Genomic DNA, 27,940 nt, shown 5'->3' on the forward strand with positions numbered 1-27,940 from the left:
AGGTAGGTGGCTCGTTGGTCTAGGGGTATGATTCTCGCTTAAGGTGCGAAAGGTCCCGGGTTCAAATCCTGGACGAGCCCAAATTTTCAGATTCTTTGAAATGGTTCTATTATCTTATTGTAGTCAATTTCCTGAGTGAATTTCAACTGAATGTTGTTTTTTCAAAACTCTCAAAATAGATTGTATTTACTAATTTGCACAACTGAATTTTGTTTTTTGTCAAACTGCTAAAATTATTTGTAAGTACTTATCTGCACACATCATGTGACATGTCTTGGGTTTTATCCATCAGAAAAACTCAGCTGGGCATCATAAAACTTTGCACAGCAATTTTCAAGCAAGTATACTTAGAAAATTATTGACTATTAGGAAATATTTTATTTATGCTAATATTTCCTCCTTGTACACATTAGTGACTGCTTTAAAATAATATAATTTTCACATAAAATTGGTTAAGATATCAAATAAAACATGCTTACTTGATGATTCTATGATTTTCATTTTGGGCGCGACAGGTCCCTGGTTCAATTCCCTGATGAGCCCTCTCTTTCTTTTTACGGTGCATCTCATGGTTTATATATATCTGATTTTCTCAATTGGCTAAGTCAATAGCATCAACTGAGTTTTGTTTTTGCCATTCTCCCAATAGAATTTGTACATACTTATGAATCTTGCCTTCATCATTTTCCTATTGCCTTTCTTCTATTTATGCATGATTTACACATAGCTTTTTACAAGTCTTGGGTTTTATCGATCAGACAAGTCCAAACTCTGTCGCCATTTTTATATCTTGTCACTGCACTTTCCAAATAAGCACACATAGAAAACTATCAATAGAATCTTACGAAAACATTTTAGTTGTACTACAAATAAGAGCATACTTATTAAAATTTCAACCGTATTGTGGTATATCCGGAAAACTGCAAGTTCCCTTCTGTCTAGATAGCTTTCAATGTTTTAAAAGAATAGACTCACTTTGAAACACAAAAAGTTCAAAAATGAAATTGCAAGGTATTGTTTTGCCTTTCTTCTGTGTCTGGAAGCATGATTTGTACATTGCATATGACAAGTCTTTAGCTTCGTCCATGAGAGAAGTCCAAACTCTGTAGGCACTCACAAATCTTGTCCCTGCACTTTTCCTATTTGCATACCTTAGAAAACTATCTACTGGACCATAAGGAAATATTTTATTTGTTCTACAAATTAATTTTTACATAAATGTATATGGTGTTTTAAAAACAAAAAGCTATTTTCTTAAAATCAATTGAAAAATCCAAAGAAAAATCTTCAGGTAGGTGGCTCGTTGGTCTAGGGGTATGATTCTCGCTTAGGGTGCGAGAGGTCCCGGGATCAAATCCCGGACGAGCCCAAATTTTCAGATTCTTTGAAATTGTTCTATTATCTTATTGTAGTCAATTTCCTGAGTGAATTTCAACTGAATGTTGTTTTTTCAAAACTCTCCAAAAAGATTGTATTTACTAATTTGCACAATTGAATTTTGTTTTTTGTCAAACTGCTAAAATTATTTGTAAGTACTTATCTGCACACATCATGTGACATGTCTTGGGTTTTATCCATCAGAAAAACTCAGCTGGGCATCATAAAACTTTGCACAGCAATTTTCAAGCAAGTATACTTAGAAAATTATTGACTATTAGGAAATATTTTATTTATGCTAATATTTCCTCCTTGTACACATTAGTGACTGCTTTAAAATAATATAATTTTCACATAAAATTGGTTAAGATATCAAATAAAACATGCTTACTTGATGATTCTATGATTTTCATTTTGGGCGCGACAGGTCCCTGGTTCAATTCCCTGATGAGCCCTCTCTTTCTTTTTACGGTGCATCTCATGGTTTATATATATCTGATTTTCTCAATTGGCTAAGTCAATAGCATCAACTGAGTTTTGTTTTTGCCATTCTCCCAATAGAATTTGTACATACTTATGAATCTTGCCTTCATCATTTTCCTATTGCCTTTCTTCTATTTATGCATGATTTACACATAGCTTTTTACAAGTCTTGGGTTTTATCGATCAGACAAGTCCAAACTCTGTCACCATTTTTATATCTTGTCACTGCACTTTCCAAATAAGCACACATAGAAAACTATCATTAGAATCTTACGAAAACATTTTAGTTGTACTACAAATAAGAGCATACTTATTAAAATTTCAACCGTATTGTGGTATATCCGGAAAACTGCAAGTTCCCTTCTGTCTAGATAGCTTTGAATGTTTTAAAAGAATAGTCTCACTTTGAAACACAAAAAGTTCAAAAATGAAATTGCAAGGTATTCTTTTGCCTTTCTTCTGTGTCTGGAAGCATGATTTGTACATTGCATATGACAAGTCTATAGCTTCGTCCATGAGAGAAGTCCAAACTCTGTAGGCACTCACAAATCTTGTCCCTGCACTTTTCCTATATGCATACCTTAGAAAACTATCTACTGGACCATAAGGAAATATTTTATTTATTCTACAAATTAATTTTTACATAAATGTATATGGTGTTTTAAAAACAAAAAGCTATTTTCTTAAAATCAATTGAAAAATCCAAAGAAAAATCTTCAGGTAGGTGGCTCGCTGGTCTCGCTTAGGGTGCGAGTGGTCCCGGGTTCAAATCCCGGATGAGCCCAAATTTTCAGATTCTTTGAAATGGTTCTATTATCTTATTGTAGTCAATTTCCTGAGTGAATTTCAACTGAATGTTGTTTTTTCAAAACTCTCAAAATAGATTGTATTTACTAATTTGCACAATTGAATTTTGTTTTTTGTCAAACTGCTAAAATTATTTTTAAGTACTTATCTGCACACAGCATGTGACATGTCTTGGGTTTTATCCATCAGAAAAACTCTGCTGGGCATCATAAAACTTTGCACAGCAATTTTCAAGCAAGTATACTTAGAAAATTATTGACTATTAGGAAATATTTTATTTATGCTAATATTTCCTCCTTGTACACATTAGTGACTGCTTTAAAATAATATAATTTTCACATAAAATTGGTTAAGATATCAAATAAAACATGCTTACTTGATGATTCTATGATTTTCATTTTGGGTGCGACAGGTCCCTGGTTCAATTCCCTGACGAGCCCTCTCTTTCTTTTTATGGTGCATCTCATGGTTTATATATATCTGATTTTCTCAATTGGCTAAGTCAATAGCATCAACTGAGTTTTGTTTTTGCCATACTCCCAATAGAATTTGTACATACTTATGAATCTTGCCTTCATCATTTTCCTATTGCCTTTCTTCTATTTATGCATGATTTACACATAGCTTTTTACAAGTCTTGGGTTTTATCGATCAGACAAGTCCAAACTCTGTCGCCATTTTTATATCTTGTCACTGCACTTTCCAAATAAGCACACATAGAAAACTATCAATAGAATCTTACGAAAACATTTTAGTTGTACTACAAATAAGAGCATACTTATTAAAATTTCAACCGTATTGTGGTATATCCGGAAAACTGCAAGTTCCCTTCTGTCTAGATAGCTTTGAATGTTTTAAAAGAATAGTCTCACTTTGAAACACAAAAAGTTCAAAAATGAAATTGCAAGGTATTCTTTTGCCTTTCTTCGGTGTCTGGAAGCATGATTTGTACATTGCATATGACAAGTCTATAGCTTCGTCCATGAGAGAAGTCCAAACTCTGTAGGCACTCACAAATCTTGTCCCTGCACTTTTCCTATATGCATACCTTAGAAAACTATCTACTGGACCATAAGGAAATATTTTATTTATTCTACAAATTAATTTTTACATAAATGTATATGGTGTTTTAAAAACAAAAAGCTATTTTCTTAAAATCAATTGAAAAATCCAAAGAAAAATCTTCAGGTAGGTGGCTCGCTGGTCTCGCTTAGGGTGCGAGAGGTCCCGGGTTCAAATCCCGGATGAGCCCAAATTTTCAGATTCTTTGAAATGGTTCTATTATCTTATTGTAGTCAATTTCCTGAGTGAATTTCAACTGAATGTTGTTTTTTCAAAACTCTCAAAATAGATTGTATTTACTAATTTGCACAATTGAATTTTGTTTTTTGTCAAACTGCTAAAATTATTTGTAAGTACTTATCTGCACACAGCATGTGACATGTCTTGGGTTTTATCCATCAGAAAAACTCTGCTGGGCATCATAAAACTTTGCACAGCAATTTTCAAGCAAGTATACTTAGAAAATTATTGACTATTAGGAAATATTTTATTTATGCTAATATTTCCTCCTTGTACACATTAGTGACTGCTTTAAAATAATATAATTTTCACATAAAATTGGTTAAGATATCAAATAAAACATGCTTACTTGATGATTCTATGATTTTCATTTTGGGCGCGACAGGTCCCTGGTTCAATTCCCTGACGAGCCCTATCTTTCTTTTTACAGTGCATCTCATGGTTTATATATATCTGATTTTCTCAATTGGCTAAGTCAATAGCATCAACTGAGTTTTGTTTTTGCCATACTCCCAATAGAATTTGTACATACTTATGAATCTTGCCTTCATCATTTTCCTATTGCCTTTCTTCTATTTATGCATGATTTACACATAGCTTTTTACAAGTCTTGGGTTTTATCGATCAGACAAGTCCAAACTCTGTCGCCATTTTTATATCTTGTCACTGCACTTTCCAAATAAGCACACATAGAAAACTATCAATAGAATCTTACGAAAACATTTTAGTTGTACTACAAATAAGAGCATACTTATTAAAATTTCAACCGTATTGTGGTATATCCGGAAAACTGCAAGTTCCCTTCTGTCTAGATAGCTTTGAATGTTTTAAAAGAATAGTCTCACTTTGAAACACAAAAAGTTCAAAAATGAAATTGCAAGGTATTCTTTTGCCTTTCTTCGGTGTCTGGAAGCATGATTTGTACATTGCATATGACAAGTCTATAGCTTCGTCCATGAGAGAAGTCCAAACTCTGTAGGCACTCACAAATCTTGTCCCTGCACTTTTCCTATATGCATACCTTAGAAAACTATCTACTGGACCATAAGGAAATATTTTATTTATTCTACAAATTAATTTTTACATAAATGTATATGGTGTTTTAAAAACAAAAAGCTATTTTCTTAAAATCAATTGAAAAATCCAAAGAAAAATCTTCAGGTAGGTGGCTCGCTGGTCTCGCTTAGGGTGCGAGAGGTCCCGGGTTCAAATCCCGGACGAGCCCAAAATTTCAGATTCTTTGAAATGGTTCTATTATCTTATTGTAGTCAATTTCCTGAGTGAATTTCAACTGAATGTTGTTTTTTCAAAACTCTCAAAATAGATTGTATTTACTAATTTGCACAATTGAATTTTGTTTTTTGTCAAACTGCTAAAATTATTTGTAAGTACTTATCTGCACACATCATGTGACATGTCTTGGGTGTTATCCATCAGAAAAACTCAGCTGGGCATCATAAAACTTTGCACAGCAATTTTCAAGCAAGTATACTTAGAAAATTATTGACTATTAGGAAATATTTTATTTATGCTAATATTTCCTCCTTGTACACATTAGTGACTGCTTTAAAATAATATAATTTTCACATAAAATTGGTTAAGATATCAAATAAAACATGCTTACTTGATGATTCTATGATTTTCATTTTGGGCGCGACAGGTCCCTGGTTCAATTCCCTGATGAGCCCTCTCTTTCTTTTTACGGTGCATCTCATGGTTTATATATATCTGATTTTCCAAATTGGCTAAGTCAATAGCATCAACTGAGTTTTGTTTTTGCCATTCTCCCAATAGAATTTGTGCATACTTATGAATCTTGCCTTCATCATTTTCCTATTGCCTTTCTTCTATTTATGCATGATTTACACATAGCTTTTTACAAGTCTTGGGTTTTATCGATCAGACAAGTCCAAACTCTGTCGCCATTTTTATATCTTGTCACTGCACTTTCCAAATAAGCACACATAGAAAACTATCAATAGAATCTTACTAAAACATTTTAGTTGTACTACAAATAAGAGCATACTTATTAAAATTTCAACCGTATTGTGGTATATCTGGAAAACTGCAAGTTCCCTTCTGTCTAGATAGCTTTGAATGTTTTAAAAGAATAGTCTCACTTTGAAACACAAAAAGTTCAAAAATGAAATTGCAAGGTATTCTTTTGCCTTTCTTCTGTGTCTGGAAGCATGATTTGTACATTGCATATGACAAGTCTATAGCTTCGTCCATGAGAGAAGTCCAAACTCTGTAGGCACTCACAAATCTTGTCCCTGCACTTTTCCTATATGCATACCTTAGAAAACTATCTACTGGACCATAAGGAAATATTTTATTTATTCTACAAATTAATTTTTACATAAATGTATATGGTGTTTTAAAAACAAAAAGCTATTTTCTTAAAATCAATTACAAAATCCAATGAATAATCTTCAGGTAGGTGGCTCGTTGGTCTAGGGGTATGATTCTCGCTTCGGGTGCGAGAGGTCCCGGGTTCAAATCCCGGATGAGCCCAAATTTTCAGATTCTTTGAAATGGTTCTATTATCTTATTGCAGTCAATTTCCTGAGTGAATTTCAACTGAATGTTGTTTTTTCAAAACTCTCAAAATAGATTGTATTTACTAATTTGCACAATTGAATTTTGTTTTTTGTCAAACTGCTACAATTATTTGTAAGTACTTATCTGCACACAGCATGTGACATGTCTTGATTTTTATCCATCAGAAAAACTGTGCTGGGCATCATAAAACTTTGCACAGCAATTTTCAAGCAAGTATACTTAGAAAATTATTGACTATTAGGAAATATTTTATTTATGCTAATATTTCCTCCTTGTACACATTAGTGACTGCTTTAAAATAATATAATTTTCACATAAAATTGGTTAAGATATCAAATAAAACATGCTTACTTGATGATTCTATGATTTTCGTTCTGGGCGCGACAGGTCCCTGGTTCAATTCCCTGATGAGCCCTCTCTTTCTTTTTACGGTGCATCTCATGGTTTATATATATCTGATTTTCTCAATTGGCTAAGTCAATAGCATCAACTGAGTTTTGTTTTTGCCATACTCCCAATAGAATTTGTACATACTTATGAATCTTGCATTCATAATTTTATTATTGCCTTTCTTCTATTTATGCATGATTTACACATAGCTTTTTACAAGTCTTGGGTTTTATCGATCAGACAAGTCCAAACTCTGCAGCCATTTTTATATCTTGTCACTGCACTTTCCAAATAAGCACACATAGAAAACTATCAATAGAATCTTACGGAAACATTTTAGTTGTTCTACAAATAAGAGCATACTTATTAAAATTTCAACCGTATTGTGGTATATCAGGAAAACTGCAAGTTCCCTTCTGTCTAGATAGCTTTGAATGTTTTAAAAGAATAGTCTCACTTTGAAACACAAAAAGTTCAAAAATGAAATTGCAAGGTATTCTTTTGCCTTTCTTCGGTGTCTGGAAGCATGATTTGTACATTGCATATGACAAGTCTATAGCTTCGTCCATGAGAGAAGTCCAAACTCTGTAGGCACTCACAAATCTTGTCCCTGCACTTTTCCTATATGCATACCTTAGAAAACTATCTACTGGACCATAAGGAAATATTTTATTTATTCTACAAATTAATTTTTACATAAATGTATATGGTGTTTTAAAAACAAAAAGCTATTTTCTTAAAATCAATTGAAAAATCCAAAGAAAAATCTTCAGGTAGGTGGCTCGCTGGTCTCGCTTAGGGTGCGAGAGGTCCCGGGTTCAAATCCCGGACGAGCCCAAATTTTCAGATTCTTTGAAATGGTTCTATTTTCTTATTGTAGTCAATTTCCTGAGTGAATTTCAACTGAATGTTGTTTTTTCAAATCTCTCAAAATAGATTGTATTTACTAATTTGCACAATTGAATTTTGTTTTTTGTCAAACTGCTACAATTATTTGTAAGTACTTATCTGCACACAGCATGTGACATGTCTTGGGTTTTATCCATCAGAAAAACTCTGCTGGGCATCATAAAACTTTGCACAGCAATTTTCAAGCAAGTATACTTAGAAAATTATTGACTATTAGGAAATATTTTATTTATGCTAATATTTCCTCCTTGTACACATTAGTGACTGCTTTAAAATAATATAATTTTCACATAAAATTGGTTAAGATATCAAATAAAACATGCTTACTTGATGATTCTATGATTTTCATTTTGGGCGCTACAGGTCCCTGGTTCAATTCCCTGACGAGCCCTCTCTTTCTTTTTACGGCGCATCTCATGGTTTATATATATCTGATTTTCTCAATTGGCTAAGTCAATAGCATCAACTGAGTTTTGTTTTTGCCATACTCCCAATAGAATTTGTACATACTTATGAATCTTGCCTTCATCATTTTCCTATTGCCTTTCTTCTATTTATGCATGATTTACACATAGCTTTTTACAAGTCTTGGGTTTTATCGATCAGACAAGTCAAAACTCTGTCGCCATTTTTATATCTTGTCACTGCACTTTCCAAATAAGCACACATAGAAAACTATCATTAGAATCTTACGAAAACATTTTAGTTGTACTACAAATAAGAGCATACTTATTAAAATTTCAACTGTATTGTGGTATATCAGGAAAACTGCAAGTTCCCTTCTGTCTAGATAGCTTTGAATGTTTTAAAAGAACAGTCTCACTTTGAAACACAAAAAGTTCAAAAATGAAATTGCAAGGTATTCTTTTGCCTTTCTTCTGTGTCTGGAAGCATGATTTGTACATTGCATATGACAAGTCTTTAGCTTCGTCCATGAGAGAAGTCCAAACTCTGTAGGCACTCACAAATCTTGTCCCTGCACTTTTCCTATATGCATACCTTAGAAAACTATCTACTGGACCGTAAGGAAATATTTTATTTGTTCTACAAATTAATTTTTACATAAATCTATATGGTGTTTTAAAAACAAAAAGCTATTTTCTTAAAATCAATTGAAAAATCCAATGAAAAACCTTCAGGTAGGTGGCTCGTTGGTCTAGGGGTATGATTCTCGCTTAGGGTGCGAGAGGTCCCGGGTTCAAATCCCGGACGAGCCCAAATTTTCAGATTCTTTGAAATGGTTCTATTATCTTATTGTAGTCAATTTCCTGAGTGAATTTCAACTGAATGTTGTTTTTTCAAATCTCTCAAAATAGATTGTATTTACTAATTTGCACAATTGAATTTTGTTTTTTGTCAAACTGCTACAATTATTTGTAAGTACTTATCTGCACACAGCATGTGACATGTCTTGGGTTTTATCCATCAGAAAAACTCTGCTGGGCATCATAAAACTTTGCACAGCAATTTTCAAGCAAGTATACTTAGAAAATTATTGACTATTAGGAAATATTTTATTTATGCTAATATTTCCTCCTTGTACACATTAGTGACTGCTTTAAAATAATATAATTTTCACATAAAATTGGTTAAGATATCAAATAAAACATGCTTACTTGATGATTCTATGATTTTCATTTTGGGCGCTACAGGTCCCTGGTTCAATTCCCTGACGAGCCCTCTCTTTCTTTTTACGGCGCATCTCATGGTTTATATATATCTGATTTTCTCAATTGGCTAAGTCAATAGCATCAACTGAGTTTTGTTTTTGCCATACTCCCAATAGAATTTGTACATACTTATGAATCTTGCCTTCATCATTTTCCTATTGCCTTTCTTCTATTTATGCATGATTTACACATAGCTTTTTACAAGTCTTGGGTTTTATCGATCAGACAAGTCAAAACTCTGTCGCCATTTTTATATCTTGTCACTGCACTTTCCAAATAAGCACACATAGAAAACTATCATTAGAATCTTACGAAAACATTTTAGTTGTACTACAAATAAGAGCATACTTATTAAAATTTCAACTGTATTGTGGTATATCAGGAAAACTGCAAGTTCCCTTCTGTCTAGATAGCTTTGAATGTTTTAAAAGAACAGTCTCACTTTGAAACACAAAAAGTTCAAAAATGAAATTGCAAGGTATTCTTTTGCCTTTCTTCTGTGTCTGGAAGCATGATTTGTACATTGCATATGACAAGTCTTTAGCTTCGTCCATGAGAGAAGTCCAAACTCTGTAGGCACTCACAAATCTTGTCCCTGCACTTTTCCTATATGCATACCTTAGAAAACTATCTACTGGACCATAAGGAAATATTTTATTTGTTCTACAAATTAATTTTTACATAAATCTATATGGTGTTTTAAAAACAAAAAGCTATTTTCTTAAAATCAATTGAAAAATCCAATGAAAAACCTTCAGGTAGGTGGCTCGTTGGTCTAGGGGTATGATTCTCGCTTAGGGTGCGAGAGGTCCCGGGTTCAAATCCCGGACGAGCCCAAATTTTCAGATTCTTTGAAATGGTTCTATTATCTTATTGTAGTCAATTTCCTGAGTGAATTTCAACTGAATGTTGTTTTTTCAAAACTCTCAAAATAGATTGTATTTACTAATTTGCACAATTGAATTTTGTTTTTTGTCAAACTGCTAAAATTATTTGTAAGTACTTATCTGCACACATCATGTGACATGTCTTGGGTGTTATCCATCAGAAAAACTCAGCTGGGCATCATAAAACTTTGCACAGCAATTTTCAAGCAAGTATACTTAGAAAATTATTGACTATTAGGAAATATTTTATTTATGCTAATATTTCCTCCTTGTACACATTAGTGACTGCTTTAAAATAATATAATTTTCACATAAAATTGGTTAAGATATCAAATAAAACATGCTTACTTGATGATTCTATGATTTTCATTTTGGGCGCGACAGGTCCCTGGTTCAATTCCCTGATGAGCCCTCTCTTTCTTTTTACGGTGCATCTCATGGTTTATATATATCTGATTTTCCAAATTGGCTAAGTCAATAGCATCAACTGAGTTTTGTTTTTGCCATTCTCCCAATAGAATTTGTGCATACTTATGAATCTTGCCTTCATCATTTTCCTATTGCCTTTCTTCTATTTATGCATGATTTACACATAGCTTTTTACAAGTCTTGGGTTTTATCGATCAGACAAGTCCAAACTCTGTCGCCATTTTTATATCTTGTCACTGCACTTTCCAAATAAGCACACATAGAAAACTATCAATAGAATCTTACGAAAACATTTTAGTTGTACTACAAATAAGAGCATACTTATTAAAATTTCAACCGTATTGTGGTATATCCGGAAAACTGCAAGTTCCCTTCTGTCTAGATAGCTTTGAATGTTTTAAAAGAATAGTCTCACTTTGAAACACAAAAAGTTCAAAAATGAAATTGCAAGGTATTCTTTTGCCTTTCTTCTGTGTCTGGAAGCATGATTTGTACATTGCATATGACAAGTCTATAGCTTCGTCCATGAGAGAAGTCCAAACTCTGTAGGCACTCACAAATCTTGTCCCTGCACTTTTCCTATATGCATACCTTAGAAAACTATCTACTGGACCATAAGGAAATATTTTATTTATTCTACAAATTAATTTTTACATAAATGTATATGGTGTTTTAAAAACAAAAAGCTATTTTCTTAAAATCAATTACAAAATCCAATGAAAAATCTTCAGGTAGGTGGCTCGTTGGTCTAGGGGTATGATTCTCACTTCGGGTGCGAGAGGTCCCGGTTTCAAATCCCGGATGAGCCCAAATTTTCAGATTCTTTGAAATGGTTCTATTATCTTATTGCAGTCAATTTCCTGAGTGAATTTCAACTGAATGTTGTTTTTTCAAAACTCTCAAAATAGATTGTATTTACTAATTTGCACAATTGAATTTTGTTTTTTGTCAAACTGCTACAATTATTTGTAAGTACTTATCTGCACACAGCATGTGACATGTCTTGATTTTTATCCATCAGAAAAACTGTGCTGGGCATCATAAAACTTTGCACAGCAATTTTCAAGCAAGTATACTTAGAAAATTATTGACTATTAGGAAATATTTTATTTATGCTAATATTTCCTCCTTGTACACATTAGTGACTGCTTTAAAATAATATAATTTTCACATAAAATTGGTTAAGATATCAAATAAAACATGCTTACTTGATGATTCTATGATTTTCGTTTTGGGCGCGACAGGTCCCTGGTTCAATTCCCTGATGAGCCCTCTCTTTCTTTTTACGGTGCATCTCATGGTTTATATATATCTGATTTTCTCAATTGGCTAAGTCAATAGCATCAACTGAGTTTTGTTTTTGCCATACTCCCAATAGAATTTGTACATACTTATGAATCTTGCATTCATAATTTTATTATTGCCTTTCTTCTATTTATGCATGATTTACACATAGCTTTTTACAAGTCTTGGGTTTTATCGATCAGACAAGTCCAAACTCTGCAGCCATTTTTATATCTTGTCACTGCACTTTCCAAATAAGCACACATAGAAAACTATCAATAGAATCTTACGGAAACATTTTAGTTGTTCTACAAATAAGAGCATACTTATTAAAATTTCAACCGTATTGTGGTATATCAGGAAAACTGCAAGTTCCCTTCTGTCTAGATAGCTTTGAATGTTTTAAAAGAATAGTCTCACTTTGAAACACAAAAAGTTCAAAAATGAAATTGCAAGGTATTCTTTTGCCTTTCTTCTGTGTCTGGAAGCATGATTTGTACATTGCATATGACAAGTCTTTAGCTTCGTCCATGAGAGAAGTCCAAACTCTGTAGGCACTCACAAATCTTGTCCCTGCACTTTTCCTATATGCATACCTTAGAAAACTATCTACTGGACCATAAGGAAATATTTTATTTGTTCTACAAATTAATTTTTACATAAATGTATATGGTGTTTTAAAAACAAAAAGCTATTTTCTTAAAATCAATTGAAAAATCCAAAGAAAAATCTTCAGGTAGGTGGCTCGCTGGTCTCGCTTAGGGTGCGAGAGGTCCCGGGTTCAAATCCCGGATGAGCCCAAATTTTCAGATTCTTTGAAATGGTTCTATTATCTTATTGTAGTCAATTTCCTGAGTGAATTTCAACTGAATGTTGTTTTTTCAAAACTCTCAAAATAGATTGTATTTACTAATTTGCACAATTGAATTTTGTTTTTTGTCAAACTGCTACAATTATTTGTAAGTACTTATCTGCACACAGCATGTGACATGTCTTGATTTTTATCCATCAGAAAAACTCTGCTGGGCATCATAAAACTTTGCACAGCAATTTTCAAGCAAGTATACTTAGAAAATTATTGACTATTAGGAAATATTTTATTTATGCTAATATTTCCTCCTTGTACACATTAGTGACTGCTTTAAAATAATATAATTTTCACATAAAATTGGTTAAGATATCAAATAAAACATGCTTACTTGATGATTCTATGATTTTCGTTTTGGGTGCGACAGGTCCCTGGTTCAATTCCCTGATGAGCCCTCTCTTTCTTTTTACGGTGCATCTCATGGTTTATATATATCTGATTTTCTCAATTGGCTAAGTCAATAGTTTATATATATCTGATTTTCTCAATTGGCTAAGTCAATAGCATCAACTGAGTTTTGTTTTTGCCATACTCCCAATAGAATTTGTACATACTTATGAATCTTGCCTTCATCATTTTCCTATTGCCTTTCTTCTATTTATGCATGATTTACACATAGCTTTTTACAAGTCTTGGGTTTTATCGATCAGACAAGTCAAAACTCTGTCGCCATTTTTATATCTTGTCACTGCACTTTCCAAATAAGCACACATAGAAAACTATCATTAGAATCTTACGAAAACATTTTAGTTGTACTACAAATAAGAGCATACTTATTAAAATTTCAACTGTATTGTGGTATATCAGGAAAACTGCAAGTTCCCTTCTGTCTAGATAGCTTTGAATGTTTTAAAAGAACAGTCTCACTTTGAAACACAAAAAGTTCAAAAATGAAATTGCAAGGTATTCTTTTGCCTTTCTTCTGTGGCTGGAAGCATGATTTGTACATTGCATATGACAAGTCTTTAGCTTCGTCCATGAGAGAAGTCCAAACTCTGTAGGCACTCACAAATCTTGTCCCTGCACTTTTCCTATATGCATACCTTAGAAAACTATCTACTGGACCGTAAGGAAATATTTTATTTGTTCTACAAATTAATTTTTACATAAATCTATATGGTGTTTTAAAAACAAAAAGCTATTTTCTTAAAATCAATTGAAAAATCCAATGAAAAACCTTCAGGTAGGTGGCTCGTTGGTCTAGGGGTATGATTCTCGCTTAGGGTGCGAGAGGTCCCGGGTTCAAATCCCGGACGAGCCCAAATTTTCAGATTCTTTGAAATGGTTCTATTATCTTATTGTAGTCAATTTCCTGAGTGAATTTCAACTGAATGTTGTTTTTTCAAATCTCTCAAAATAGATTGTATTTACTAATTTGCACAATTGAATTTTGTTTTTTGTCAAACTGCTACAATTATTTGTAAGTACTTATCTGCACACAGCATGTGACATGTCTTGGGTTTTATCCATCAGAAAAACTCTGCTGGGCATCATAAAACTTTGCACAGCAATTTTCAAGCAAGTATACTTAGAAAATTATTGACTATTAGGAAATATTTTATTTATGCTAATATTTCCTCCTTGTACACATTAGTGACTGCTTTAAAATAATATAATTTTCACATAAAATTGGTTAAGATATCAAATAAAACATGCTTACTTGATGATTCTATGATTTTCATTTTGGGCGCTACAGGTCCCTGGTTCAATTCCCTGACGAGCCCTCTCTTTCTTTTTACGGCGCATCTCATGGTTTATATATATCTGATTTTCTCAATTGGCTAAGTCAATAGCATCAACTGAGTTTTGTTTTTGCCATACTCCCAATAGAATTTGTACATACTTATGAATCTTGCCTTCATCATTTTCCTATTGCCTTTCTTCTATTTATGCATGATTTACACATAGCTTTTTACAAGTCTTGGGTTTTATCGATCAGACAAGTCAAAACTCTGTCGCCATTTTTATATCTTGTCACTGCACTTTCCAAATAAGCACACATAGAAAACTATCATTAGAATCTTACGAAAACATTTTAGTTGTACTACAAATAAGAGCATACTTATTAAAATTTCAACTGTATTGTGGTATATCAGGAAAACTGCAAGTTCCCTTCTGTCTAGATAGCTTTGAATGTTTTAAAAGAACAGTCTCACTTTGAAACACAAAAAGTTCAAAAATGAAATTGCAAGGTATTCTTTTGCCTTTCTTCTGTGTCTGGAAGCATGATTTGTACATTGCATATGACAAGTCTTTAGCTTCGTCCATGAGAGAAGTCCAAACTCTGTAGGCACTCACAAATCTTGTCCCTGCACTTTTCCTATATGCATACCTTAGAAAACTATCTACTGGACCATAAGGAAATATTTTATTTGTTCTACAAATTAATTTTTACATAAATCTATATGGTGTTTTAAAAACAAAAAGCTATTTTCTTAAAATCAATTGAAAAATCCAATGAAAAACCTTCAGGTAGGTGGCTCGTTGGTCTAGGGGTATGATTCTCGCTTAGGGTGCGAGAGGTCCCGGGTTCAAATCCCGGACGAGCCCAAATTTTCAGATTCTTTGAAATGGTTCTATTATCTTATTGTAGTCAATTTCCTGAGTGAATTTCAACTGAATGTTGTTTTTTCAAAACTCTCAAAATAGATTGTATTTACTAATTTGCACAATTGAATTTTGTTTTTTGTCAAACTGCTAAAATTATTTGTAAGTACTTATCTGCACACATCATGTGACATGTCTTGGGTGTTATCCATCAGAAAAACTCAGCTGGGCATCATAAAACTTTGCACAGCAATTTTCAAGCAAGTATACTTAGAAAATTATTGACTATTAGGAAATATTTTATTTATGCTAATATTTCCTCCTTGTACACATTAGTGACTGCTTTAAAATAATATAATTTTCACATAAAATTGGTTAAGATATCAAATAAAACATGCTTACTTGATGATTCTATGATTTTCATTTTGGGCGCGACAGGTCCCTGGTTCAATTCCCTGATGAGCCCTCTCTTTCTTTTTACGGTGCATCTCATGGTTTATATATATCTGATTTTCCAAATTGGCTAAGTCAATAGCATCAACTGAGTTTTGTTTTTGCCATTCTCCCAATAGAATTTGTGCATACTTATGAATCTTGCCTTCATCATTTTCCTATTGCCTTTCTTCTATTTATGCATGATTTACACATAGCTTTTTACAAGTCTTGGGTTTTATCGATCAGACAAGTCCAAACTCTGTCGCCATTTTTATATCTTGTCACTGCACTTTCCAAATAAGCACACATAGAAAACTATCAATAGAATCTTACGAAAACATTTTAGTTGTACTACAAATAAGAGCATACTTATTAAAATTTCAACCGTATTGTGGTATATCCGGAAAACTGCAAGTTCCCTTCTGTCTAGATAGCTTTGAATGTTTTAAAAGAATAGTCTCACTTTGAAACACAAAAAGTTCAAAAATGAAATTGCAAGGTATTCTTTTGCCTTTCTTCTGTGTCTGGAAGCATGATTTGTACATTGCATATGACAAGTCTATAGCTTCGTCCATGAGAGAAGTCCAAACTCTGTAGGCACTCACAAATCTTGTCCCTGCACTTTTCCTATATGCATACCTTAGAAAACTATCTACTGGACCATAAGGAAATATTTTATTTATTCTACAAATTAATTTTTACATAAATGTATATGGTGTTTTAAAAACAAAAAGCTATTTTCTTAAAATCAATTACAAAATCCAATGAAAAATCTTCAGGTAGGTGGCTCGTTGGTCTAGGGGTATGATTCTCACTTCGGGTGCGAGAGGTCCCGGGTTCAAATCCCGGATGAGCCCAAATTTTCAGATTCTTTGAAATGGTTCTATTATCTTATTGCAGTCAATTTCCTGAGTGAATTTCAACTGAATGTTGTTTTTTCAAAACTCTCAAAATAGATTGTATTTACTAATTTGCACAATTGAATTTTGTTTTTTGTCAAACTGCTACAATTATTTGTAAGTACTTATCTGCACACAGCATGTGACATGTCTTGATTTTTATCCATCAGAAAAACTGTGCTGGGCATCATAAAACTTTGCACAGCAATTTTCAAGCAAGTATACTTAGAAAATTATTGACTATTAGGAAATATTTTATTTATGCTAATATTTCCTCCTTGTACACATTAGTGACTGCTTTAAAATAATATAATTTTCACATAAAATTGGTTAAGATATCAAATAAAACATGCTTACTTGATGATTCTATGATTTTCGTTTTGGGCGCGACAGGTCCCTGGTTCAATTCCCTGATGAGCCCTCTCTTTCTTTTTACGGTGCATCTCATGGTTTATATATATCTGATTTTCTCAATTGGCTAAGTCAATAGCATCAACTGAGTTTTGTTTTTGCCATACTCCCAATAGAATTTGTACATACTTATGAATCTTGCATTCATAATTTTATTATTGCCTTTCTTCTATTTATGCATGATTTACACATAGCTTTTTACAAGTCTTGGGTTTTATCGATCAGACAAGTCCAAACTCTGCAGCCATTTTTATATCTTGTCACTGCACTTTCCAAATAAGCACACATAGAAAACTATCAATAGAATCTTACGGAAACATTTTAGTTGTTCTACAAATAAGAGCATACTTATTAAAATTTCAACCGTATTGTGGTATATCAGGAAAACTGCAAGTTCCCTTCTGTCTAGATAGCTTTGAATGTTTTAAAAGAATAGTCTCACTTTGAAACACAAAAAGTTCAAAAATGAAATTGCAAGGTATTCTTTTGCCTTTCTTCTGTGTCTGGAAGCATGATTTGTACATTGCATATGACAAGTCTTTAGCTTCGTCCATGAGAGAAGTCCAAACTCTGTAGGCACTCACAAATCTTGTCCCTGCACTTTTCCTATATGCATACCTTAGAAAACTATCTACTGGACCATAAGGAAATATTTTATTTGTTCTACAAATTAATTTTTACATAAATGTATATGGTGTTTTAAAAACAAAAAGCTATTTTCTTAAAATCAATTGAAAAATCCAAAGAAAAATCTTCAGGTAGGTGGCTCGCTGGTCTCGCTTCGGGTGCGAGAGGTCCCGGGTTCAAATCCCGGATGAGCCCAAATTTTCAGATTCTTTGAAATGGTTCTATTATCTTATTGTAGTCAATTTCCTGAGTGAATTTCAACTGAATGTTGTTTTTTCAAAACTCTCAAAATAGATTGTATTTACTAATTTGCACAATTGAATTTTGTTTTTTGTCAAACTGCTACAATTATTTGTAAGTACTTATCTGCACACAGCATGTGACATGTCTTGATTTTTATCCATCAGAAAAACTCTGCTGGGCATCATAAAACTTTGCACAGCAATTTTCAAGCAAGTATACTTAGAAAATTATTGACTATTAGGAAATATTTTATTTATGCTAATATTTCCTCCTTGTACACATTAGTGACTGCTTTAAAATAATATAATTTTCACATAAAATTGGTTAAGATATCAAATAAAACATGCTTACTTGATGATTCTATGATTTTCGTTTTGGGTGCGACAGGTCCCTGGTTCAATTCCCTGATGAGCCCTCTCTTTCTTTTTACGGTGCATCTCATGGTTTATATATATCTGATTTTCTCAATTGGCTAAGTCAATAGTTTATATATATCTGATTTTCTCAATTGGCTAAGTCAATAGCATCAACTGAGTTTTGTTTTTGCCATTCTCCCAATAGAATTTGTACATACTTATGAATCTTGCCTTCATCATTTTCCTATTGCCTTTCTTCTATTTATGCATGATTTACACATAGCTTTTTACAAGTCTTGGGTTTTATCGATCAGACAAGTCCAAACTCTGTCACCATTTTTATATCTTGTCACTGCACTTTCCAAATAAGCACACATAGAAAACTATCAATAGAATCTTACGAAAACATTTTAGTTGTACTACAAATAAGAGCATACTTATTAAAATTTCAACCGTATTGTGGTATATCCGGAAAACTGCAAGTTCCCTTCTGTCTAGATAGCTTTGAATGTTTTAAAAGAATAGTAGGTGGCTCGTTGGTCTAGGGGTATGATTCTCGCTTCGGGTGCGAGAGGTCCCGGGTTCAAATCCCGGATGAGCCCAAATTTTCAGATTCTTTGAAATGGTTCTATTATCTTATTGTAGTCAATTTCCTGAGTGAATTTCAACTGAATGTTGTTTTTTCAAAACTCTCAAAATAGATTGTATTTACTAATTTGCACAATTGAATTTTGTTTTTTGTCAAACTGCTACAATTATTTGTAAGTACTTATCTGCACACAGCATGTGACATGTCTTGATTTTTATCCATCAGAAAAACTCTGCTGGGCATCATAAAACTTTGCACAGCAATTTTCAAGCAAGTATACTTAGAAAATTATTGACTATTAGGAAATATTTTATTTATGCTAATATTTCCTCCTTGTACACATTAGTGACTGCTTTAAAATAATATAATTTTCACATAAAATTGGTTAAGATATCAAATAAAACATGCTTACTTGATGATTCTATGATTTTCGTTTTGGGCGCGACAGGTCCCTGGTTCAATTCCCTGATGAGCCCTCTCTTTCTTTTTACGGTGCATCTCATGGTTTATATATATCTGATTTTCTCAATTGGCTAAGTCAATAGCATCAACTGAGTTTTGTTTTTGCCATACTCCCAATAGAATTTGTACATACTTATGAATCTTGCATTCATAATTTTATTATTGCCTTTCTTCTATTTATGCATGATTTACGCATAGCTTTTTACAAGTCTTGGGTTTTATCGATCAGACAAGTCCAAACTCTGCAGCCATTTTTATATCTTGTCACTGCACTTTCCAAATAAGCACACATAGAAAACTATCAATAGAATCTTACGAAAACATTTTAGTTGTACTACAAATAAGAGCATACTTATTAAAATTTCAACCGTATTGTGGTATATCCGGAAAACTGCAAGTTCCCTTCTGTCTAGATAGCTTTGAATGTTTTAAAAGAATAGTCTCACTTTGAAACACAAAAAGTTCAAAAATGAAATTGCAAGGTATTCTTTTGCCTTTCTTCTGTGTCTGGAAGCATGATTTGTACATTGCATATGACAAGTCTATAGCTTCGTCCATGAGAGAAGTCCAAACTCTGTAGGCACTCACAAATCTTGTCCCTGCACTTTTCCTATATGCATACCTTAGAAAACTATCTACTGGACCATAAGGAAATATTTTATTTGTTCTACAAATTAATTTTTACATAAATGTATATGGTGTTTTAAAAACAAAAAGCTATTTTCTTAAAATCAATTGAAAAATCCAAAGAAAAATCTTCAGGTAGGTGGCTCGTTGGTCTAGGGGTATGATTCTCGCTTAGGGTGCGAGAGGTCCCGGGTTCAAATCCCGGACGAGCCCAAATTTTCAGATTCTTTGAAATGGTTCTATTATCTTATTGTAGTCAATTTCCTGAGTGAATTTCAACTGAATGTTGTTTTTTCAAAACTCTCAAAATAGATTGTATTTACTAATTTGCACAATTGAATTTTGTTTTTTGTCAAACTGCTAAAATTATTTGTAAGTACTTATCTGCACACATCATGTGACATGTCTTGGGTTTTATCCATCAGAAAAACTCAGCTGGGCATCATAAAACTTTGCACAGCAATTTTCAAGCAAGTATACTTAGAAAATTATTGACTATTAGGAAATATTTTATTTATGCTAATATTTCCTCCTTGTACACATTAGTGACTGCTTTAAAATAATATAATTTTCACATAAAATTGGTTAAGATATCAAATAAAACATGCTTACTTGATGATTCTATGATTTTCATTTTGGGCGCGACAGGTCCCTGGTTCAATTCCCTGATGAGCCCTCTCTTTCTTTTTACGGTGCATCTCATGGTTTATATATATCTGAATTTCTCAATTGGCTAAGTCAATAGCATCAACTGAGTTTTGTTTTTGCCATTCTCCCAATAGAATTTGTACATACTTATGAATCTTGCCTTCATCATTTTCCTATTGCCTTTCTTCTATTTATGCATGATTTACACATAGCTTTTTACAAGTCTTGGGTTTTATCGATCAGACAAGTCCAAACTCTGTCACCATTTTTATATCTTGTCACTGCACTTTCCAAATAAGCACACATAGAAAACTATCATTAGAATCTTACGAAAACATTTTAGTTGAACTACAAATAAGAGCATACTTATTAAAATTTCAACCGTATTGTGGTATATCCGGAAAACTGCAAGTTCCCTTCTGTCTAGATAGCTTTGAATGTTTTAAAAGAATAGTCTCACTTTGAAACACAAAAAGTTCAAAAATAAAATTGCAAGGTATTCTTTTGCCTTTCTTCTGTGTCTGGAAGCATGATTTGTACATTGCATATGACAAGTCTATAGCTTCATCCATGAGAGAAGTCCAAACTCTGTAGGCACTCACAAATCTTGTCCCTGCACTTTTCCTATATGCATACCTTAGAAAACTATCTACTGGACCATAAGGAAATATTTTATTTATTCTACAAATTCATTTTTACATAAATGTATATGGTGTTTTAAAAACAAAAAGCTATTTTCTTAAAATCAATTGAAAAATCCAATGAAAAATCTTCAGGTAGGTGGCTCGTTGGTCTAGGGGTATGATTCTCGCTTCGGGTGCGAGAGGTCCCTGGTTCAAATCCCGGATGAGCCCAAATTTTCAGATTCTTTGAAATGGTTCTATTATCTTATTGTAGTCAATTTCCTGAGTGAATTTCAACTGAATGTTGTTTTTTCAAAACTCTCAAAATAGATTGTATTTACTAATTTGCACAATTGAATTTTGTTTTTTGTCAAACTGCTACAATTATTTGTAAGTACTTATCTGCACACAGCATGTGACATGTCTTGATTTTTATCCATCAGAAAAACTCTGCTGGGCATCATAAAACTTTGCACAGCAATTTTCAAGCAAGTATACTTAGAAAATTATTGACTATTAGGAAATATTTTATTTATGCTAATATTTCCTCCTTGTACACATTAGTGACTGCTTTAAAATAATATAATTTTCACATAAAATTGGTTAAGATATCAAATAAAACATGCTTACTTGATGATTCTATGATTTTCGTTTTGGGCGCGACAGGTCCCTGGTTCAATTCCCTGATGAGCCCTCTCTTTCTTTTTACGGTGCATCTCATGGTTTATATATATCTGATTTTCTCAATTGGCTAAGTCAATAGCATCAACTGAGTTTTGTTTTTGCCATACTCCCAATAGAATTTGTACATACTTATGAATCTTGCATTCATAATTTTATTATTGCCTTTCTTCTATTTATGCATGATTTACGCATAGCTTTTTACAAGTCTTGGGTTTTATCGATCAGACAAGTCCAAACTCTGCAGCCATTTTTATATCTTGTCACTGCACTTTCCAAATAAGCACACATAGAAAACTATCAATAGAATCTTACGAAAACATTTTAGTTGTACTACAAATAAGAGCATACTTATTAAAATTTCAACCGTATTGTGGTATATCCGGAAAACTGCAAGTTCCCTTCTGTCTAGATAGCTTTGAATGTTTTAAAAGAATAGTCTCACTTTGAAACACAAAAAGTTCAAAAATGAAATTGCAAGGTATTCTTTTGCCTTTCTTCTGTGTCTGGAAGCATGATTTGTACATTGCATATGACAAGTCTATAGCTTCGTCCATGAGAGAAGTCCAAACTCTGTAGGCACTCACAAATCTTGTCCCTGCACTTTTCCTATATGCATACCTTAGAAAACTATCTACTGGACCATAAGGAAATATTTTATTTGTTCTACAAATTAATTTTTACATAAATGTATATGGTGTTTTAAAAACAAAAAGCTATTTTCTTAAAATCAATTGAAAAATCCAAAGAAAAATCTTCAGGTAGGTGGCTCTTTGGTCTAGGGGTATGATTCTCGCTTAGGGTGCGAGAGGTCCCGGGTTCAAATCCCGGACGAGCCCAAATTTTCAGATTCTTTGAAATGGTTCTATTATCTTATTGTAGTCAATTTCCTGAGTGAATTTCAACTGAATGTTGTTTTTTCAAAACTCTCAAAATAGATTGTATTTACTAATTTGCACAATTGAATTTTGTTTTTTGTCAAACTGCTAAAATTATTTGTAAGTACTTATCTGCACACATCATGTGACATGTCTTGGGTTTTATCCATCAGAAAAACTCAGCTGGGCATCATAAAACTTTGCACAGCAATTTTCAAGCAAGTATACTTAGAAAATTATTGACTATTAGGAAATATTTTATTTATGCTAATATTTCCTCCTTGTACACATTAGTGACTGCTTTAAAATAATATAATTTTCACATAAAATTGGTTAAGATATCAAATAAAACATGCTTACTTGATGATTCTATGATTTTCATTTTGGGCGCGACAGGTCCCTGGTTCAATTCCCTGATGAGCCCTCTCTTTCTTTTTACGGTGCATCTCATGGTTTATATATATCTGAATTTCTCAATTGGCTAAGTCAATAGCATCAACTGAGTTTTGTTTTTGCCATTCTCCCAATAGAATTTGTACATACTTATGAATCTTGCCTTCATCATTTTCCTATTGCCTTTCTTCTATTTATGCATGATTTACACATAGCTTTTTACAAGTCTTGGGTTTTATCGATCAGACAAGTCCAAACTCTGTCACCATTTTTATATCTTGTCACTGCACTTTCCAAATAAGCACACATAGAAAACTATCATTAGAATCTTACGAAAACATTTTAGTTGAACTACAAATAAGAGCATACTTATTAAAATTTCAACCGTATTGTGGTATATCCGGAAAACTGCAAGTTCCCTTCTGTCTAGATAGCTTTGAATGTTTTAAAAGAATAGTCTCACTTTGAAACACAAAAAGTTCAAAAATAAAATTGCAAGGTATTCTTTTGCCTTTCTTCTGTGTCTGGAAGCATGATTTGTACATTGCATATGACAAGTCTATAGCTTCATCCATGAGAGAAGTCCAAACTCTGTAGGCACTCACAAATCTTGTCCCTGCACTTTTCCTATATGCATACCTTAGAAAACTATCTACTGGACCATAAGGAAATATTTTATTTATTCTACAAATTCATTTTTACATAAATGTATATGGTGTTTTAAAAACAAAAAGCTATTTTCTTAAAATCAATTGAAAAATCCAATGAAAAATCTTCAGGTAGGTGGCTCGTTGGTCTAGGGGTATGATTCTCGCTTCGGGTGCGAGAGGTCCCGGGTTCAAATCCCGGATGAGCCCAAATTTTCAGATTCTTTGAAATGGTTCTATTATCTTATTGTAGTCAATTTCCTGAGTGAATTTCAACTGAATGTTGTTTTTTCAAAACTCTCAAAATAGATTGTATTTACTAATTTGCACAATTGAATTTTGTTTTTTGTCAAACTGCTACAATTATTTGTAAGTACTTATCTGCACACAGCATGTGACATGTCTTGATTTTTATCCATCAGAAAAACTCTGCTGGGCATCATAAAACTTTGCACAGCAATTTTCAAGCAAGTATACTTAGAAAATTATTGACTATTAGGAAATATTTTATTTATGCTAATATTTCCTCCTTGTACACATTAGTGACTGCTTTAAAATAATATAATTTTCACATAAAATTGGTTAAGATATCAAATAAAACATGCTTACTTGATGATTCTATGATTTTCGTTTTGGGCGCGACAGGTCCCTGGTTCAATTCCCTGATGAGCCCTCTCTTTCTTTTTACGGTGCATCTCATGGTTTATATATATCTGATTTTCTCAATTGGCTAAGTCAATAGCATCAACTGAGTTTTGTTTTTGCCATACTCCCAATAGAATTTGTACATACTTATGAATCTTGCATTCATAATTTTATTATTGCCTTTCTTCTATTTATGCATGATTTACGCATAGCTTTTTACAAGTCTTGGGTTTTATCGATCAGACAAGTCCAAACTCTGCAGCCATTTTTATATCTTGTCACTGCACTTTCCAAATAAGCACACATAGAAAACTATCAATAGAATCTTACGAAAACATTTTAGTTGTACTACAAATAAGAGCATACTTATTAAAATTTCAACCGTATTGTGGTATATCCGGAAAACTGCAAGTTCCCTTCTGTCTAGATAGCTTTGAATGTTTTAAAAGAATAGTCTCACTTTGAAACACAAAAAGTTCAAAAATGAAATTGCAAGGTATTCTTTTGCCTTTCTTCTGTGTCTGGAAGCATGATTTGTACATTGCATATGACAAGTCTATAGCTTCGTCCATGAGAGAAGTCCAAACTCTGTAGGCACTCACAAATCTTGTCCCTGCACTTTTCCTATATGCATACCTTAGAAAACTATCTACTGGACCATAAGGAAATATTTTATTTGTTCTACAAATTAATTTTTACATAAATGTATATGGTGTTTTAAAAACAAAAAGCTATTTTCTTAAAATCAATTGAAAAATCCAAAGAAAAATCTTCAGGTAGGTGGCTTGTTGGTCTAGGGGTATGATTCTCGCTTAGGGTGCGAGAGGTCCCGGGTTCAAATCCCGGACGAGCCCAAATTTTCAGATTCTTTGAAATGGTTCTATTATCTTATTGTAGTCAATTTCCTGAGTGAATTTCAACTGAATGTTGTTTTTTCAAAACTCTCAAAATAGATTGTATTTACTAATTTGCACAATTGAATTTTGTTTTTTGTCAAACTGCTAAAATTATTTGTAAGTACTTATCTGCACACATCATGTGACATGTCTTGGGTTTTATCCATCAGAAAAACTCAGCTGGGCATCATAAAACTTTGCACAGCAATTTTCAAGCAAGTATACTTAGAAAATTATTGACTATTAGGAAATATTTTATTTATGCTAATATTTCCTCCTTGTACACATTAGTGACTGCTTTAAAATAATATAATTTTCACATAAAATTGGTTAAGATATCAAATAAAACATGCTTACTTGATGATTCTATGATTTTCATTTTGGGCGCGACAGGTCCCTGGTTCAATTCCCTGATGAGCCCTCTCTTTCTTTTTACGGTGCATCTCATGGTTTATATATATCTGAATTTCTCAATTGGCTAAGTCAATAGCATCAACTGAGTTTTGTTTTTGCCATTCTCCCAATAGAATTTGTACATACTTATGAATCTTGCCTTCATCATTTTCCTATTGCCTTTCTTCTATTTATGCATGATTTACACATAGCTTTTTACAAGTCTTGGGTTTTATCGATCAGACAAGTCCAAACTCTGTCACCATTTTTATATCTTGTCACTGCACTTTCCAAATAAGCACACATAGAAAACTATCATTAGAATCTTACGAAAACATTTTAGTTGAACTACAAATAAGAGCATACTTATTAAAATTTCAACCGTATTGTGGTATATCCGGAAAACTGCAAGTTCCCTTCTGTCTAGATAGCTTTGAATGTTTTAAAAGAATAGTCTCACTTTGAAACACAAAAAGTTCAAAAATAAAATTGCAAGGTATTCTTTTGCCTTTCTTCTGTGTCTGGAAGCATGATTTGTACATTGCATATGACAAGTCTATAGCTTCATCCATGAGAGAAGTCCAAACTCTGTAGGCACTCACAAATCTTGTCCCTGCACTTTTCCTATATGCATACCTTAGAAAACTATCTACTGGACCATAAGGAAATATTTTATTTATTCTACAAATTCATTTTTACATAAATGTATATGGTGTTTTAAAAACAAAAAGCTATTTTCTTAAAATCAATTGAAAAATCCAATGAAAAATCTTCAGGTAGGTGGCTCGTTGGTCTAGGGGTATGATTCTCGCTTCGGGTGCGAGAGGTCCCGGGTTCAAATCCCGGATGAGCCCAAATTTTCAGATTCTTTGAAATGGTTCTATTATCTTATTGTAGTCAATTTCCTGAGTGAATTTCAACTGAATGTTGTTTTTTCAAAACTCTCAAAATAGATTGTATTTACTAATTTGCACAATTGAATTTTGTTTTTTGTCAAACTGCTACAATTATTTGTAAGTACTTATCTGCACACAGCATGTGACATGTCTTGATTTTTATCCATCAGAAAAACTCTGCTGGGCATCATAAAACTTTGCACAGCAATTTTCAAGCAAGTATACTTAGAAAATTATTGACTATTAGGAAATATTTTATTTATGCTAATATTTCCTCCTTGTACACATTAGTGACTGCTTTAAAATAATATAATTTTCACATAAAATTGGTTAAGATATCAAATAAAACATGCTTACTTGATGATTCTATGATTTTCGTTTTGGGCGCGACAGGTCCCTGGTTCAATTCCCTGATGAGCCCTCTCTTTCTTTTTACGGTGCATCTCATGGTTTATATATATCTGATTTTCTCAATTGGCTAAGTCAATAGCATCAACTGAGTTTTGTTTTTGCCATACTCCCAATAGAATTTGTACATACTTATGAATCTTGCATTCATAATTTTATTATTGCCTTTCTTCTATTTATGCATGATTTATGCATAGCTTTTTACAAGTCTTGGGTTTTATCGATCAGACAAGTCCAAACTCTGCAGCCATTTTTATATCTTGTCACTGCACTTTCCAAATAAGCACACATAGAAAACTATCAATAGAATCTTACGAAAACATTTTAGTTGTACTACAAATAAGAGCATACTTATTAAAATTTCAACCGTATTGTGGTATATCCGGAAAACTGCAAGTTCCCTTCTGTCTAGATAGCTTTGAATGTTTTAAAAGAATAGTCTCACTTTGAAACACAAAAAGTTCAAAAATGAAATTGCAAGGTATTCTTTTGCCTTTCTTCTGTGTCTGGAAGCATGATTTGTACATTGCATATGACAAGTCTATAGCTTCGTCCATGAGAGAAGTCCAAACTCTGTAGGCACTCACAAATCTTGTCCCTGCACTTTTCCTATATGCATACCTTAGAAAACTATCTACTGGACCATAAGGAAATATTTTATTTGTTCT

At 32.7% G+C, this 27,940-nt stretch overlaps 14 non-coding genes across 14 annotated transcripts; all 14 read left to right on the top strand.

The window, feature by feature from the left end:
* Positions 1-1,297: 1,297 nt before the first annotated feature.
* TRNAP-AGG (transfer RNA proline (anticodon AGG)) lies at positions 1,298-1,369 on the top strand. Its single transcript has one exon. It is a non-coding gene; the product is annotated as a tRNA-Pro (tRNA).
* A 5,042-nt stretch (positions 1,370-6,411) lies between these two features.
* On the top strand, positions 6,412-6,483 carry TRNAP-CGG (transfer RNA proline (anticodon CGG)). The gene has a single exon. It is a non-coding gene; the product is annotated as a tRNA-Pro (tRNA).
* A 2,492-nt stretch (positions 6,484-8,975) lies between these two features.
* On the top strand, positions 8,976-9,047 carry TRNAP-AGG (transfer RNA proline (anticodon AGG)). Its single transcript has one exon. It is a non-coding gene; the product is annotated as a tRNA-Pro (tRNA).
* A 1,217-nt stretch (positions 9,048-10,264) lies between these two features.
* On the top strand, positions 10,265-10,336 carry TRNAP-AGG (transfer RNA proline (anticodon AGG)). The gene has a single exon. It is a non-coding gene; the product is annotated as a tRNA-Pro (tRNA).
* Positions 10,337-14,157: 3,821 nt separating this feature from the next.
* Positions 14,158-14,229, top strand: TRNAP-AGG (transfer RNA proline (anticodon AGG)). Its single transcript has one exon. It is a non-coding gene; the product is annotated as a tRNA-Pro (tRNA).
* Positions 14,230-15,446: 1,217 nt separating this feature from the next.
* Positions 15,447-15,518, top strand: TRNAP-AGG (transfer RNA proline (anticodon AGG)). The gene has a single exon. It is a non-coding gene; the product is annotated as a tRNA-Pro (tRNA).
* Positions 15,519-16,735: 1,217 nt separating this feature from the next.
* TRNAP-CGG (transfer RNA proline (anticodon CGG)) lies at positions 16,736-16,807 on the top strand. The gene has a single exon. It is a non-coding gene; the product is annotated as a tRNA-Pro (tRNA).
* A 2,209-nt stretch (positions 16,808-19,016) lies between these two features.
* Positions 19,017-19,088, top strand: TRNAP-CGG (transfer RNA proline (anticodon CGG)). The gene has a single exon. It is a non-coding gene; the product is annotated as a tRNA-Pro (tRNA).
* Positions 19,089-20,305: 1,217 nt separating this feature from the next.
* On the top strand, positions 20,306-20,377 carry TRNAP-AGG (transfer RNA proline (anticodon AGG)). Its single transcript has one exon. It is a non-coding gene; the product is annotated as a tRNA-Pro (tRNA).
* A 1,217-nt stretch (positions 20,378-21,594) lies between these two features.
* TRNAP-CGG (transfer RNA proline (anticodon CGG)) lies at positions 21,595-21,666 on the top strand. Its single transcript has one exon. It is a non-coding gene; the product is annotated as a tRNA-Pro (tRNA).
* Positions 21,667-22,883: 1,217 nt separating this feature from the next.
* Positions 22,884-22,955, top strand: TRNAP-AGG (transfer RNA proline (anticodon AGG)). Its single transcript has one exon. It is a non-coding gene; the product is annotated as a tRNA-Pro (tRNA).
* Positions 22,956-24,172: 1,217 nt separating this feature from the next.
* Positions 24,173-24,244, top strand: TRNAP-CGG (transfer RNA proline (anticodon CGG)). The gene has a single exon. It is a non-coding gene; the product is annotated as a tRNA-Pro (tRNA).
* Positions 24,245-25,461: 1,217 nt separating this feature from the next.
* On the top strand, positions 25,462-25,533 carry TRNAP-AGG (transfer RNA proline (anticodon AGG)). The gene has a single exon. It is a non-coding gene; the product is annotated as a tRNA-Pro (tRNA).
* Positions 25,534-26,750: 1,217 nt separating this feature from the next.
* On the top strand, positions 26,751-26,822 carry TRNAP-CGG (transfer RNA proline (anticodon CGG)). The gene has a single exon. It is a non-coding gene; the product is annotated as a tRNA-Pro (tRNA).
* The last annotated feature ends 1,118 nt before the right edge of the window (positions 26,823-27,940 follow it).

The sequence above is a fragment of the Taudactylus pleione genome, unplaced genomic scaffold (genome assembly GCF_031769625.1).
Source record: "Taudactylus pleione unplaced genomic scaffold, aTauple2 ptg000317l, whole genome shotgun sequence".
Lineage (NCBI taxonomy): Eukaryota > Metazoa > Chordata > Amphibia > Anura > Myobatrachidae > Taudactylus > Taudactylus pleione.